We start from the raw sequence: 16,688 nt of genomic DNA on the forward strand, positions 1-16,688 counted from the left end.
TCTAATCTTATTTCCTACAGTTGCTATAATCACATTTTATGATATGAATTTGATCTCTAACTCTGTATTCCCATTTTCAACATTTTAGTTTATGCTCATAAAAAAACAATATTTGATAGTAGTTGCTTTAAGATTCAATAACTTTCTTAATAGAATAGCTATGGATCACATATTGGTATCAAAGGAAAGCTCTTGAAACACAGAATATGAATGTTAAGTTGAATCACAAATACCAGACATGATATTATTTCTATAAGGAAAAATTCCAGTTACATTGAAAAAAATTCATTAATTTCAACATAAATATGCTCCTAACTTACACTGTGTACAAGATATTAAAATATGTGATATCTTGTTTTGAAGTCCTTTTCTTGGCCTTTATTTTGGTATATAATACGTCCTAATAATATTATTGGACTAGCTCGCAGGAGACAAAAATCACCTGTAAGTCACGCCGGAAAAAATCACATGTCATACATAAAAAACGGTTGATAACACAAGGAAGGCAAAGAGATATAGAATGCTATCATACATTTTTGAAGACTATAGACATTGGTCTTTCAGTTAATCACTATGAGATTTCCTGCCCCAAGATGGTACCAAGGGCCAAAATTTTGAGACCAGGCTCATGGACTAATATGTATATCATGGTATTGAAAAGACAGACAATATTGAATAATGATTTAATAAGAAAATAATTATTTCCATATTCCAATATTCTTGGCAAACGTATCGCTCCGCCCTTCAGTGTGTCATTTCACTACAGGCTGTAATAGAGGGAAGAGAGAAACGGGAGTAACTCATTTTCCGACATTTAATGTAATTGAACGTTCTACATTTTCCTCCCAAAGGTTAGTACCGTTAATGTGGATACCAGGTCCGGTATATTAAGGTATCTTCAGAGTTATTTTTAGATAGAGAATAGATAATGTAGGGTAATTGTGTAGGAGAGTTTAACCGCAAATTCTGGGGATTTAATCACGAATTCTGGAAATTAATAATATTGCTAAAACCTATCTTTGGCACCACAATTTTTAACAGGTTAACAAATCGAGATGTCTTCAAGAACAACTCAAATTGCCTGTCTTCTGAAAACCCTGGTTAACGAACATACTCGTTTCTCAAAGGAAAATCAACGTGTTTACGAAGGATATAAAAGGACTATGAATTGATATCCTAAAGTCAAAAATAGGCCTAAATGTTCAAAAATGACTAATATAAATTGTGTAGGAGACCTCCGCGCTCGATTTAAAAGTTTCTAAAAGTAGAAAACGAAAGAAAACAGTAAATTAGAGCTACAGTTACCTTGAAACTGTGAGATAATCCTCCTACAACCACCTAACTCTTACACAGAAAATGTAAGCATAAACCTACTACTACAATTATGGGGGACCCCAGTGGGAAGCGGGGTTTTTGGGTGGGGGAGGAGGAGAAAAGTGATTTTTCGGGGCACTACCGAACCTAATACAACTACCTACCCTACCCTGGGGGCCATGTACCCCTACCATGCCTACCGGGGGGGGGGGGGGGGGGGGCTCCGCCCCCCCCCCCCCTGCGACCCCCCTTAAGGCCACAGTAATTTTCAGGGCACCACCGAACCTAAGACACCCACCTAACCTAGCCTATGGGGCCCTGTACCCCTACCTAGGCCTACCGGGGGGGACTCCGCCCCCCCCTGCGACCCCCCCCTTAAGGCCTCAGTAATTTTCAGGGCACCACCGAACCTAAGACACCCACCTAACCTAGCCTATGGGGCCCTGTACCCCTACCTAGGCCTACCGGGGGGGGGGGGGGGCGTCATAGTGCACTAGTTTGTCTGCGGATTATAGTGGTTACAGGGCTCATTTGAGCAAAAATAAGACACAGTCAACAATAACAACAGACTTAGAAAATTCAGGGAAGACAAGAGTAGCGTGAGTTTGATCGTCGATATTTCGACTATTAATGAGGTTACACAACGTTAACGTAAACTGCAAACTACCACATACCTTACTGTCTCTTCCTTTTCCCACGAGTAACCACACTACGATCACACCGGAATGCTAATTTGTTTTAATCTATACGGCACACATTTTCACAATTAGGGCACTTTTTCTCTGCCAAAATCAAACCATAACGTTGAGCAAATGCAATTAGCAAATCAACTTTCCCTGAATAATGTACACAAAAATCCCCATAAGAAATAAAGCAATTGTCACAAGTGACACAGTCGGAACGGGATGAAGGTCCTGCTAATTGCTCCATACTTCACGGCAAAATGAGCTTTTCAGTTTGAAGGGAGATCCGAGACGTGCAAAAATATTCCTCCGCGGAACTTCACGTAAACTGTGGTAACTGGTGGAAAAATAGCAGGGATAAGTTAAGTAATAAGTGTCAGCATTGGCTAGATTTGTAAAAACCGCCATGATTGGTTTTCAAACAGTGTGACGTCAAGAAAACACCTGTTATTGGTTAGAATAGCATTGAGAACTAGTCTGCCATACGCAGTAAGGCGGTGAAACAGCTCATTTTAGCCAAGACATCACACAGTAAACAAAAACAAACACTTAGAAAAAATCCAAGTGAAACATAACTATACACACGAATATCTTCGTTAAATAGAAGCTGCTCATATATTGACTATTATATAAGCGTTCTATATGATATAATAGTGAATTGTAGGTGTTTAAATTCTTCAAGATCTTCCGCGGAGCTCTCCTACACATTTACCTAATGTAGTTTCCGATATTGGTTGGCCTACTCCGGTTTGAGGTGGCAGTCATAGGCCAAGACATTTTATAAAAGCGGCGTTGCTGTAGGTCTAAATTCTATGTACTGCACAAGTTCCAGTTTAATGTTTAATGAATTATTGTTTTGATAGGATTTTTAACTTTGAAACTGTTTAGAGGCCCCGGGATTAGATGATTTTCAGTAATATGTTGCTCTTTCAATATGAAACTAAAGAAACACTCGTTTTCTAAGTGCTTCGATGGTGTGGATTTGACAATTAACGAGGAATAATCTAAGTGGTTCTTTAAATACCTAAAAATGTATAGGACAAACTAATTTTGTAGGTCCTATAGTGCGTAAGATAAGTAAAGTATCTTTCGTGAAAATATATTTTTATTTCAAATTATAATTGAAGTTGTGGCAACTGGGATACTGGTGCATTTTGACCAAATCTGTCAATTTTACGGTACCTATAATTGATAAAATATCTACAGGCCATTTGTACGTTGTTTTGTGTATTAAGGTTATAGATCATCTTGATTAAACTGTATGAACCTACTGTTGAATAGTGTTGATTGAAATATTCTTTAAATGACGCTCAGATTTTACAGAAATAGGTAAAATGTGATTTTATTTCTTGCTAATACCCTATTAAGTTATTAGGTGGTCAGATATTTGTGCTGTATTTTTTTCTGAGAATTCTAGTAACTCGTGTTATTGTGTGCACCTGATTTTCCCAGGTTTGTTTATTCTGCATATATTCTGTTTAGTATATTAGATCCTTGAAAAAAATCTGGGTAAATATTTGATATTTTAATTTCTACCTCTATAGACGAACCATATACGGTATTTTTCCAACTTACTATCCTGTGTTTTATGCATTTATGACCATGATTATTTGGGGAAACCACATGTTTGAGTTTTTTACCTCTTGTATAAAAACAATTATGGAGAACCAAATAGGAAATTAGGGTGTCTGGGATGGGAAATGTCAAAAATTATTGATTTGCAGCAATGATAATGTTAAAAATGCATAAGAAACTCAAGAAAACCAGTTGGAAAAATGTATGGTTCCTGTAAGTGGCATCAAAGTATCACAGTCAGCCCTCGATATTCGTGTGTTTTACCTTAGCGAATTCAATTGCTCACTATACAGAGAATCATATAACCTATTGCATAGAAAAGCGCGTGTTCGCCGTTTCATGATGAGTACTCCCGCAGCCAGGTGATTTCAAACCTACCTTGCGTTTTTACACTCGGCATGCTTCGCGTTGAACAGCACAACACCCCATCTCTCACTAACTCGGCCTCAGTCTTGCATCGTCTCTCCTCCCATGTGCATCTCCTGCTTTGGTACTTTGTGCAGAATCATGTTGTGATGCAAGAAAAATAATGTAAAAAACCTGTACATATCAAGTGGGTTTATAGTGATTTTAGTATAAAGTGATACGTACAATATGCTACCCCATGAGCCAAACAGTTGCCAAACAATCAACGGCTCAAGAGTAGCATCACCCTTCAAACTCATTGCATAGAAGTTGGTACGTAAATGTTTAGCGGTGTTTTACTGATACTCATTCCATTCATTTTTAATGTTAGTGTATTCATTGTCTAATAGCATTATTGTTATATTAACTACTGTAGAGTACTATATATGAAAAACTGTACTTTACAGTAGTAAGGTAGATATAAGCTATATGTACGGTGAGTTAGAACAGTGCGAGTTGACCTGCCGAAAACAGCAAAGACTTACAAGTGTTACCCTAGCTAATAAAGCTGTACTGTACTGATAGTACTGTACATATATTACAGTAATATACACTTTAGTATCAGCAAGTGCTATTAGATGGGAACAACAGTGTTTTGTTACATTATTTATATATGTGTAGTGATGAATCGTGTTGTACACTGTAGTGTTACCGTGTACTGTGCGTACGTAAGTACATTGTACATTTACATTTTCAATATTTAACTTAGCCGGTGATTACAATAGCTGCAACTCTGTTGCTCGACAGAAAAACTCTACGGAAAAATTCGCCAGCGATCGCTACACAGGTAGGGGGTGTACTCAACAGCGCCATCTGTCGTTCAGATACCCAGTAGTCATTGTAAACAAAGAACTCAATTTTCTCTCTGTCGGGCTACCGGCAAGACCTACTAATTCGCTGTTGCTAACTGGATTTGTTTTCACAACTATTTGGTGAAGTACACTATTCTAGTTTTGAGCTTTCGCTATGCAGGTGTTTTATCTTCATCTTAAAACTTGAACTCGTTTTGGATAGATTTAATTATGGTGACAAAGAGAGTATGGACTTTCTTTCACTTTTAAATGGCCGACCCTTCCCTTAGACGGAAGTGTGTTTAGGCTTTTAGTAATTATCTTATCACGTTATAGATTTTCCTCTATATATTTTATATCTCTCCGCCTTTATTAGGCCTCTTCGATTAACTTTCCTTTTTTTTATAAACATATAAAAATGTTATTTTGATAATAAAATAAATTTTTGAATATACTTACCCGGTGATTATAATAGCTGCAACTCTGTTGCTCGACAGAAAAACTCTACGGAAAAATTCGCCAGCGATCGCTACACAGGTAGGGGGTGTACTCAACAGCGCCATCTGTCGTTCAGATACCCAGTACTCATTGTAAACAAAGAACTCAATTTTCTCCTCGGTCCACTGTGTCTCTATTGGGGAGGAAGGGAGGGTCCTTTAATTTATAATCACCGGGTAAGTATATTCAAAAATTTATTTTATTATCAAAATAACATTTTTCAATATTTAACTTAGCCGGTGATTATAATAGCTGATTCACACCCAGGGGGGTGGGTAGAGACCAGCAAAATATGTTTACATCATATGAGCTAAGAATTTTTATTTCATTTTAGAAGTTATCAAAATAACTAAACAAAATAAATAGGTACCTGGTAAGGAAGTCGACTTGAACAATTACTCTGCCTTTTTAAGTACGTCTTCCTTACGGAGCCTCGCGATCCTCTTAGGATGCTGAGCGACCCCTAGGAGCTGAAGTATCAAGGGTTGCAACCCATACAACAGGACCTCATCAAAACCTCTAATCTAGGCGTTTCTCAAGAAATGACTTTGACCACCCGCCAAATCAACTAGGATGCGAAAGGCTTCTTAGCCTTCCGGACAACCCAAAAACAACAATAAAAACATTTCAAGAGAAAGATTAAAAAGGTTATGGAATTAGGGAATTGTAGTGGTTGAGCCCTCACCCACTACTGCACTCGCTACTACAAATGGTCCCAGAGTGTAGCAGTTCTCGTAAAGAGACTGGACATCCTTAAGATAAAAAGACGCGAACACTGACTTGCTTTTCCAATAGGTTGCGTCGATTATACTTCGCAGAGATCTATTTTGTTTAAAGGCCACGGAAGTTGCGACAGCTCTAACTTCGTGTGTCCTTACCTTCAGCAAAGCTTGGTCTTCCTCATTCAGATGGGAATGAGCTTCTCGTATTAACAGTCTGATAAAATAGGATAAAGCATTCTTTGACATAGGCAAAGATGGTTTCTTAACTGAACACCATAAAGCTTCAGACGGGCCTCGAAAAGGTTTAGTTCGTTTTAAATAGAACTTAAGAGCTCTTACAGGGCATAAGACTCTTTCTAGTTCATTTCCAACCATACGATAAGCTTGGAATATCGAACAATTTTGGCCAAGGTCGAGAAGGCAGCTCGTTTTTGGCTAGAAAACCAAGTTGTAGAGAACATGTAGCCGTTTCAGATGAGAATCCGATGTTCTTGCTGAAGGCATGAATCTCACTGACTCTTTTAGCTGTGGCTAAGCATACCAGGAAAAGAGTCTTTAAGGTGAGATCTTTCAGGGAGGCTGATTGTAGCGGCTCGAACCTGTCTGACATAAGGAATCTTAGTACCACGTCTAAATTCCAACCAGGTGTAACCAAACGACGCTCCTTCGTGGTCTCAAAAGACTTAAGGAGGTCCTGTAGATCTTTATTGTTGGAAAGATCTAAGCCTCTGTGACGGAAGACTGATGCCAACATGCTTCTGTAACCCTTGATAGTGGGAGCTGAAAGAAATCGTTCTTTCCTCAGATATAAGAGGAAGTCAGCTATTTGAGTTACAGAGGTACTGGTCGAGGATACGGATACTGACTTGCACCAGTTTCGGAAGATTTCCCACTTCGATTGGTAGACTCTAAGGGTGGATGTTCTCCTTGCTCTAGCAATCGCTCTGGCTGCCTCCTTCGAAAAGCCTCTAGCTCTCGAGAGTCTTTCGATAGTCTGAAGGCAGTCAGATGAAGAGCGTGGAGGCCTTGGTGTACCTTCTTTACGTGTGGCTGACGTAGAAGGTCCACCCTTAGGGGAAGAGTTCTGGGAACGTCTACTAGCCATCGAAGTACCTCGGTGAACCATTCTCTCGCGGGTCAGAGGGGAGCAACTAGCGTCAACCTTGTCCCTTCGTGAGAGGCGAACTTCTGGAGTACCTTGTTGACAATCTTGAACGGAGGGAATGCATAAAGATCTAGATGTGACCAATCTAGGAGAAAGGCATCTATATGAACTGTGCTGGGTCCGGGATTGGTGAGCAAAATATTGGGAGCCTCTTGGTCATCGAGGTTGCGAAGAGATCTATGGTTGGCTGGCCCCAGGTGGCCCAAAGTCTCTTGCATACATCCTTGTGGAGGGTCCATTCTGTTGGAATTATTTGTCCCTTCCGACTGAGACAATCTGCCATGACATTCAAGTTGCCTTGGATGAACCTCGTTACTAGTGATATGTTTAGACCTTTTGACCAGGTGAGGAGGTCCCTTGCGATCTCGTACAACGTCAGAGAGTAGGTCCTTCCTTGCTTGGAGATGTACGCCAAAGCCGTGGTGTTGTCCGAGTTCACCTCCACCACTTTGCCTTGAAGGAGAGACCTGAAGCTTTTCCAGGCCAGACGTACTGCCAGTAGCTCCTTGCAGTTGAAATGCATTGTCCTTTGACTCGAGTTCCATATTCCCGAGCATTCCCGACCGTCTAATGTCGCACCCCAGCCTACGTCCGATGCGTCCGAGAAGAGAACGTGGTTGGGAGTATGAACAGCCAGGGGAAGACCCTCTCTTAGGTTGATATTGTCCTTTCACCAAGTCAGACAAGACTTTATCTTTTCGGAAACCGGGATCGAGACCGCTTCTAGCGTCTTGTCCTTTTTCCAGTGAAAAGCTAGATGGTATTGAAGAGGACGGAGGTGTAGTCTTCCTAGTGACACAAATTGATCCACGGATGACAGCGTCCCTACCAGACTCATCCACAGCCTGACTGAGCAGCGTTCCTTCTTCAGCATCTTCTGGATGGATAGCAGGGCTGGGGGTTGATCGTCTTGTTGTTCAGCAACGTCCTCATCAGAGGGTTCCTCATCCGAAACTGATGAGGAAACGGCAACGGAGTGGGCAACGTCTGGTTCGCTGAATCCGGTCGCACTGGTGGATGCGTGACGGAGCCGGACGCAATATCATGGAACTGCTGCACAGTCTGTGAACTGTCAACAACCATGGGTGCGCGAGGAAGCACAGCGTCAACCCGAGACTGTCTAGACCGTCTGGGTTGTGCAGTCAACACCCTACCGGGTTGCTGAGGTTGACGCACTGCGTCAAAACAAGTCACCTCTGCTGGTTGTTGAACGTCCTGAACGTCAACAACCACCTCCGAGCGTCGCTTAACGTCAACGTGCGGCTGGCAACCCACACTGGGTCGCATCGGTGGAGGAACCACCTCAACTGGCAGACGCGAGTAGGTTACCTCAGGGTCAACAGGGTGCACAACCGACCGGTTGGAAGGTTGTTGGCCAGAAGGTTCTTCTCCGCATTTAAGTCCTCTATCAAGGACGCAAGCTTGGACTGCATGTCTTGCAGCAAAGCCCATTTAGGGTCTACGGGAGCAGGTGTGGCAACAGACGGGGTTAGCGACTGAGGCGGAACCGTTTACCATCCCTGAAAGCCTTGTTATGCGTGACATAATAGTACAGCAAAACTTCAAAGGCTCGACAACAGCTGTGAAGTTGACCTGTAAACAACTTGGGGCGTCTCCTGGCTAGGCGCCACGGAGAGTCTACCAGAATTGAGAAGTCTATCTGGGCAGAGGCATGAACTCCCAAGCCGAGAACTTCTCTAGTGTCATATCAGACTCTCGCTCTATAAACCAGTTCAAAAGAAGGGAAAGCAAAGGCTGTATCCCCCAAACTCCTCCTGGTGAAAAACCAGTCGCCTAGCCAACGTAACGCTCTCTAGGAGAGCGAGAGAGCCCTAGCTTAAAAACAACGGCTTCGAAGTAGCTAGGCCTAGTGTAAGCTCTGACGGTTAGGCGAACGAGGAGCAGCAGTTACAAAAAGATCCGGACGAAGATCCTTAAAAAAAATCATCATGATTTAATTAAAGTCCATAGGAGGCTAAGCAGCTTTAGGCTCCTCTCCATCTGACAGAGTCCTCAAGGGAATATCAGTAGGAGGGAGAACAGCAACTTCCTCATCTACAGGAACCTTGTCCGATAAAAGCTGAGTCTCTCACTGGTGCATTAGTAGCGGATCAGAACGCAACGTCATGTAACTGCTTGACAGTCTGTGAACTGTCAACAACTGAACTGTCAACCACAACAGGTGCGTGAGGACGCACAGCGTCCACTCGAGACTGCTTTGACTGCCTAGACTGAGCAGTCAAAACAACTCTAGAATGCGGAGGTTGACGCACAGCGTCAAAACAAGTCAACTCCGATTGTTAGTGAACGTCTTGAACGTCAACAGGAGCATCAGCCAGTGGCCTAACGTCCAAATGCGGCTGAAAAACCACACGAGACCGCATCGAGTGTGGTTCTAAACAACCTGACTGACGTGACTAAGCTACGCCAACGTCAACAGTAAGCACAAAGGAACGTTAGGTTGGCTGAAAGCCTGGATATCGATGAGATAAACGGCTAGACTCAACGGACTAATCGGCAGAATAGTCTTCCATAAGGGAGGCAAGCATATACTGCATGTTTTGCCATACAACCCCTTAAGGATCAACAGAAATGGTTGTGGTAATAGACGAGGGTAACGTCTGTGACCGCAACACTTTGCCTACAAAAAAAGACTCTCGGAGTCTGTGTTACGTTTTTGTTAGGCGGCGAGCAGTTATCCGATGACTGCATAGGGTCAGAGCTGTCCTAATGGCTGTAACCAGGACGCTGGACCTGTCCTGAAAGGACTGACTTTCGCTTAAGGGCTTCGAAACCTTGTGACAGGTTTCTTATGCGAAAAGCCTACGGATGGCGAGGAGAAACAACGTCTCTCTCGTCTTATGGTAGGGGAGATCTTGGTAAGATACACCCGATACCATAGAGGGAAAACGTCTGTTCGTTGGTCAAGGCCTCTCGAACCCATAAGTCGTTTGACATTACTTCTCCCCTGGGCTTGGGAGCTTGTAAGAGGTCCCGGACTAGGTGAACGACAGGCACGAACAGACGAACCCTCGGACGCAACACTGTAACACTTTGCGCCTCGGACGCAACACTGTAACACTTTGCGCATATCACTTTATCACTTGGATTTTCTGTTTTGCACTTATTTCTACCTGAAACACGCAATTCTACCCTTCATTAAAAGGTAGTAATTGCGAAATTAGTCGTATAATGCAAGCTCATAATACCAGCAAAAAACAGAAAACATATTTTAAGATAAAAAGAAAAATCAGTGGCTGGGAAAGAGACTAAACACTAGTTCATATAACTACGTTTTCAATCTCTCACTGCACATAGCCTGGGGACGAGAATAAAAACCTAAAAACGTTTTATCCTTCCTCCCCGTACAGCGACTAGGACATGAGTAACATGAGAACAACGTTACCCGCTTGAACGGAACGTTTTCTCTCCTCTCTCTCCCTCCGTCTCTATCTCTCTCTCTCTTTCTCTCTTGATTTCGCACCTAAGAGAAGAGCCCAATTATATATCGTCAAAAAAAAACATGTTATTTGACTAAAGGAAAAAACTGAAAGGTTTTTCAAATAAAAAGTTCCTTTAAATTAGAATTTAAAACATTTAAGTTAAGAAAGAATGAACAAAACGTCAGAATCGATTTACTCTTACTGCAAAGTGAAACCGTGATACACTCTCTCTCTATCGTAACGATAGAGCGCATGTTGAACGTCCTGAACGTCAACAACTGCGTAGCATAAAAAACTAAACGTTAGTTCATCTTTGAAAACAGTACGAAGACTATCAAAGAAATTCTTTCATAAAATATTACATTTAAAAAGTTTTAAATCCTTAGCTCTTTAAAAGCTAAAGACTATATAAAGGGCTCAACGTTGATTAACTTCGGTTTCCAAGTTAGGACCGCCTACTCTCAGGAAAGGTCTATATAAACAAAGCATTAAAATTTATTTTTCAATATTTAACTTAGCCGGTGATTATAATAGCTGCAACTCTGTTGCTCGGTAGAAAAACTCTACGGAAAAATTCGCCAGCGATCGCTACACAGGTAGGGGGTGTACTCAACAGCGCCATCTGTCGTTCAGATACCCAGTACTCATTGTAAACAAAGAACTCAATTTTCTCTCTGTCGGACTACCGGCAAGACCTACTAATTCGCTGTTGCTAACTGGATTTATTTTCACAACTATTTGGTGAAGTACACTATTCTAGTTTTGAGCTTTCGCTATGCAGGTGTTTTATCTTCATCTTAAAACTTGAACTCGTTTTGGATAGATTTAATTATGGTGACAAAGAGAGTATGGACTTTCTTTCACTTTTAAATGGCCGACCCTTCCCTTAGACGGAAGTGTGTTTAGGCTTTTAGTAATTATCTTATCACGTTATAGATTTTCCTCTATATATTTTATATCTCTCCGCCTTTATTAGGCCTCTTCGATTAACTTTCCTTTTTTTTTATAAACATATAAAAATAAATTTTAATGCTTTGTTTATATAGACCTTTCCTGAGAATAGGCGGTCCTAACTTGGAAACCGAAGTTAATCAACGTTGAGCCCTTTATATCGTCTTTAGCTTTTAAAGAGCTAAGGATTTAAAACTTTTTAAATGTAATATTTTATGAAAGAATTTCTTTGATAGTCTTCGTACTGTTTTCAAAGATGAACTAACGTTTAGTTTTTTATGCTACGCAGTTGTTGACGTTCAGGACGTTCAACGTGCGCTCTATCGTTACGATAGAGAGAGAGTGTATCACGGTTTCACTTTGCAGTAAGAGTAAATCGATTCTGACGTTTTGTTCATTCTTTCTTAGCTTAAATGTTTTAAATTCTAATTTAAAGGAACTTTTTATTTGAAAAACCTTTCAGTTTTTTCCTTTAGTCAAATAACATGTTTTTTTTGACGATATATAATTGGGCTCTTCTCTTAGGTGCGAAATCAAGAGAGAAAGAGAGAGAGAGATAGAGACGGAGGGAGAGAGAGGAGAGAAAACGTTCCGTTCAAGCGGGTAACGTTGTTCTCATGTTACTCACGTCCCTAGTCGCTGTACGGGGAGGAAGGATAAAACGTTTTTAGGTTTTTATTCTCGTCCCCAGGCTATGTGCGGTGAGAGATTGAAAACGTAGTTATATGAACTAGTGTTTAGTCTCTTTCCCAGCCACTGATTTTTCTTTTTATCTTAAAATATGTTTTCTGTTTTTTGCTGGTATTATGAGCTTGCATTATACGACTAATTTCGCAATTACTACCTGTTAATGAAGGGTAGAATTGCGTGTTTCAGGTAGAAATAAGTGCAAAACAGAAAATCCAAGTGATAAAGTGATATGCGCAAAGTGTTACAGTGTTGCGTCCGAGGCGCAAAGTGTTACAGTGTTGCGTCCGAGGGTTCGTCTGTTCGTGCCTGTCGTTCACCTAGTCCGGGACCTCTTACAAGCTCCCAAGCCCAGGGGAGAAGTAATGTCAAACGACTTATGGGTTCGAGAGGCCTTGACCAACGAACAGACGTTTTCCCTCTATGGTATCGGGTGTATCTTACCAAGATCTCCCCTACCATAAGACGAGAGAGACGTTGTTTCTCCTCGCCATCCGTAGGCTTTTCGCATAAGAAACCTGTCACAAGGTTTCGAAGCCCTTAAGCGAAAGTCAGTCCTTTCAGGACAGGTCCAGCGTCCTGGTTACAGCCATTAGGACAGCTCTGACCCTATGCAGTCATCGGATAACTGCTCGCCGCCTAACAAAAGCGTAACACAGACTCCGAGAGTCTTTTTTTGTAGGCAAAGTGTTGCGGTCACAGACGTTACCCTCGTCTATTACCACAACCATTTCCGTTGATCCTTAAGGGGTTGTATGGCAAAACATGCAGTATATGCTTGCCTCCCTTATGGAAGACTATTCTGCCGATTAGTCCGTTGAGTCTAGCCGTTTATCTCATCGATATCCTGGCTTTCAGCCAACCTAACGTTCCTTTGTGCTTACTGTTGACGTTGGCGTAGCTTAGTCACGTCAGTCAGGTTGTTTAGAACCACACTCGATGTGGTCTCGTGTGGTTTTTCCGCCGCATTTGGACGTTAGGCCACTGGCTGATGCTCCTGTTGACGTTCAAGACGTTCACTAACAATCGGAGTTGACTTGTTTTGACACTGTGCGTCAACCTCCGCATTCTAGAGTTGTTTTGACTGCTCAGTCTAGGCAGTCAAAGCAGTCTCGAGTGGACGCTGTGCGTCCTCACGCACCTGTTGTGGTTGACAGTTCAGGTGTTGACAGTTCACAGACTGTCAAGCAGTTACATGACGTTGCGTTCTGGTCCGCTACTAATGCACCAGTGAGAGACTCAGCTTTTATCGGACAAGGTTCCTGTAGATGAGGAAGTTGCTGTTCTCCCTCCTACTGATATTCCCTTGAGGACTCTGTCAGATGGAGAGGAGCCTAAAGCTGCTTAGCCTCCTATGGACTTTAATTAAATCATGATGATTTTTTTTAAGGATCTTCGTCCGGATCTTTTTGTAACTGCTGCTCCTCGTTCGCCTAACCGTCAGAGCTTACACTAGGCCTAGCTACTTCGAAGCCGTTGTTTTTAAGCTAGTGCTCTCTCGCTCTCCTAGAGAGCGTTACGTTGGCTAGGCGACTGGTTTTTCACCAGGAGGAGTTTGGGGGATACAGCCTTTGCTTTCCCTTCTTTTGAACTGGTTTATAGAGCGAGAGTCTGATATGACACGAGAGAAGTTCTCGGCTTGGGAGTTCATGCCTCTGCCCAGATAGACTTCTCAATTCTGGTAGACTTTCCCTGGCGCCTAGCCAGGAGACGCTCCAAGTTGTTTACAGGTCAACTTCGCAGCTGTTGTCGAGCCTTTGAAGTTTTGCTGTACTATTATGTCACGCATAACAAGGCTTTCAGGGATGGTAAACGGTTCCGCCTCAGTCGCTAACCCCGTCTGTTGCCACACCTGCTCCCGTAGACCCTAAATGGGCTTTGCTGCAAGACATGCAGTCCAAGCTTGCGTCCTTGATAGAGGACTTAAATGCGGAGAAGAACCTTCTGGCCAACAACCTTCCAACCGGTCGGTTGTGCGCCCTGTTGACCCTGAGGTAACCTACTCGCGTCTGCCAGTTGAGGTGGTTCCTCCACCGATGCGACCCAGTGTGGGTTGCCAGCCGCACGTTGACGTTAAGCGACGCTCGGAGGTGGTTGTTGACGTTCAGGACGTTCAACAACCAGCAGAGGTGACTTGTTTTGACGCAGTGCGTCAACCTCAGCAACCCGGTAGGGTGTTGACTGCACAACCCAGACGGTCTAGACAGTTTCGGGTTGACGCTGTGCTTCCTCGCGCACCCATGGTTGTTGACAGTTCACAGACTGTGCAGCAGTTCCATGATATTGCGTCCGGCTCCGTCACGCATCCACCAGTGCGACCGGATTCAGCGAGCCAGACGTTGCCCACTCCGTTGCCGTTTCCTCATCAGTTTCGGATGAGGAACCCTCTGATGAGGACGTTGCTGAACAACAAGACGATCAGCCCCCAGCCCTGCTATCCATCCAGAAGATGCTGAAGAAGGAACGCTGCTCAGTCAGGCTGTGGATGAGTCTGGTAGGGACGCTGTCATCCGTGGATCAATTTGTGTCACTAGGAAGACTACACCTCCGTCCTCTTCAATACCATCTAGCTTTTCACTGGAAAAAGGACAAGACGCTAGAAGCGGTCTCGATCCCGGTTTCCGAAAAGATAAAGTCTTGTCTGACTTGGTGAAAGGACAATATCAACCTAAGAGAGGGTCTTCCCCTGGCTGTTCATACTCCCAACCACGTTCTCTTCTCGGACGCATCGGACGTAGGCTGGGGTGCGACATTAGACGGTCGGGAATGCTCGGGAATATGGAACTCGAGTCAAAGGACAATGCATTTCAACTGCAAGGAGCTACTGGCAGTACGTCTGGCCTGGAAAAGCTTCAGGTCTCTCCTTCAAGGCAAAGTGGTGGAGGTGAACTCGGACAACACCACGGCTTTGGCGTACATCTCCAAGCAAGGAAGGACCTACTCTCTGACGTTGTACGAGATCGCAAGGGACCTCCTCACCTGGTCAAAAGGTCTAAACATATCACTAGTAACGAGGTTCATCCAAGGCAACTTGAATGTCATGGCAGATTGTCTCAGTCGGAAGGGACAAATAATTCCAACAGAATGGACCCTCCACAAGGATGTATGCAAGAGACTTTGGGCCACCTGGGGCCAGCCAACCATAGATCTCTTCGCAACCTCGATGACCAAGAGGCTCCCAATATTTTGCTCACCAATCCCGGACCCAGCACAGTTCATATAGATGCCTTTCTCCTAGATTGGTCACATCTAGATCTTTATGCATTCCCTCCGTTCAAGATTGTCAACAAGGTACTCCAGAAGTTCGCCTCTCACGAAGGGACAAGGTTGACGCTAGTTGCTCCCCTCTGACCCGCGAGAGAATGGTTCACCGAGGTACTTCGATGGCTAGTAGACGTTCCCAGAACTCTTCCCCTAAGGGTGGACCTTCTACGTCAGCCACACGGTAAAGAAGGTACACCAAGGCCTCCACGCTCTTCATCTGACTGCCTTCAGACTATCGAAAGACTCTCGAGAGCTAGAGGCTTTTCGAAGGAGGCAGCCAGAGCGATTGCTAGAGCAAGGAGAACATCCACCCTTAGAGTCTACCAATCGAAGTGGGAAATCTTCCGAAACTGGTGCAAGTCAGTATCCGTATCCTCGACCAGTACCTCTGTAACTCAAATAGCTGACTTCCTCTTATATCTGAGGAAAGAACGATTTCTTTCAGCTCCCACTATCAAGGGTTACAGAAGCATGTTGGCATCAGTCTTCCGTCACAGAGGCTTAGATCTTTCCAACAATAAAGATCTACAGGACCTCCTTAAGTCTTTTGAGACCACGAAGGAGCGTCGTTTGGTTACACCTGGTTGGAATTTAGACGTGGGTACTAAGATTCCTTATGTCAGACAGGTTCGAGCCGCTACAATCAGCCTCCCTGAAAGATCTCACCTTAAAGACTCTTTTCCTGGTATGCTTAGCCACAGCTAAAAGAGTCAGTGAGATTCATGCCTTCAGCAAGAACATCGGATTCTCATCTGAAACGGCTACATGTTCTCTACAACTTGGTTTTCTAGCCAAAAACGAGCTGCCTTCTCGACCTTGGCCAAAATTGTTCGATATTCCAAGCTTATCGTATGGTTGGAAATGAACTAGAAAGAGTCTTATGCCCTGTAAGAGCTCTTAAGTTCTATTTAAAACGAACTAAACCTTTTCGAGGCCCGTCTGAAGCTTTATGGTGTTTCAGTTAAGAAACCATCTTTGCCTATGTCAAAGAATGCTTTATCCTATTTTATCAGACTGTTAATACGAGAAGCTCATTCCCATCTGAATGAGGAAGACCAAGCTTTGCTGAAGGTAAGGACACACGAAGTTAGAGCTGTCGCAACTTCCGTGGCCTTTAAACAAAATAGATCTCTGCGAAGTATAATCGACGCAACCTATTGGAAAAGCAAGTCAGTGTTCGCGTCTTTTTA

The 16,688-nt window shown here is 43.2% G+C and overlaps 1 long non-coding RNA gene across 1 annotated transcript in view; it reads left to right on the forward strand.

Annotated features, from left to right (window-relative positions):
* Positions 1–756: 756 nt before the first annotated feature.
* LOC137651870 (uncharacterized) overlaps positions 757–16,688 on the forward strand; it is a 31,763-nt gene continuing 15,831 nt past the window's right edge. The window contains exon 1 of the long non-coding RNA XR_011046107.1: positions 757–851. This is a non-coding gene — a long non-coding RNA (uncharacterized lncRNA). The remainder of the gene's footprint in view (positions 852–16,688) is intronic.

Source organism: Palaemon carinicauda, chromosome 13 (genome assembly GCF_036898095.1).
Source record: "Palaemon carinicauda isolate YSFRI2023 chromosome 13, ASM3689809v2, whole genome shotgun sequence".
NCBI classification, from domain to species: Eukaryota; Metazoa; Arthropoda; class Malacostraca; order Decapoda; family Palaemonidae; genus Palaemon; species Palaemon carinicauda.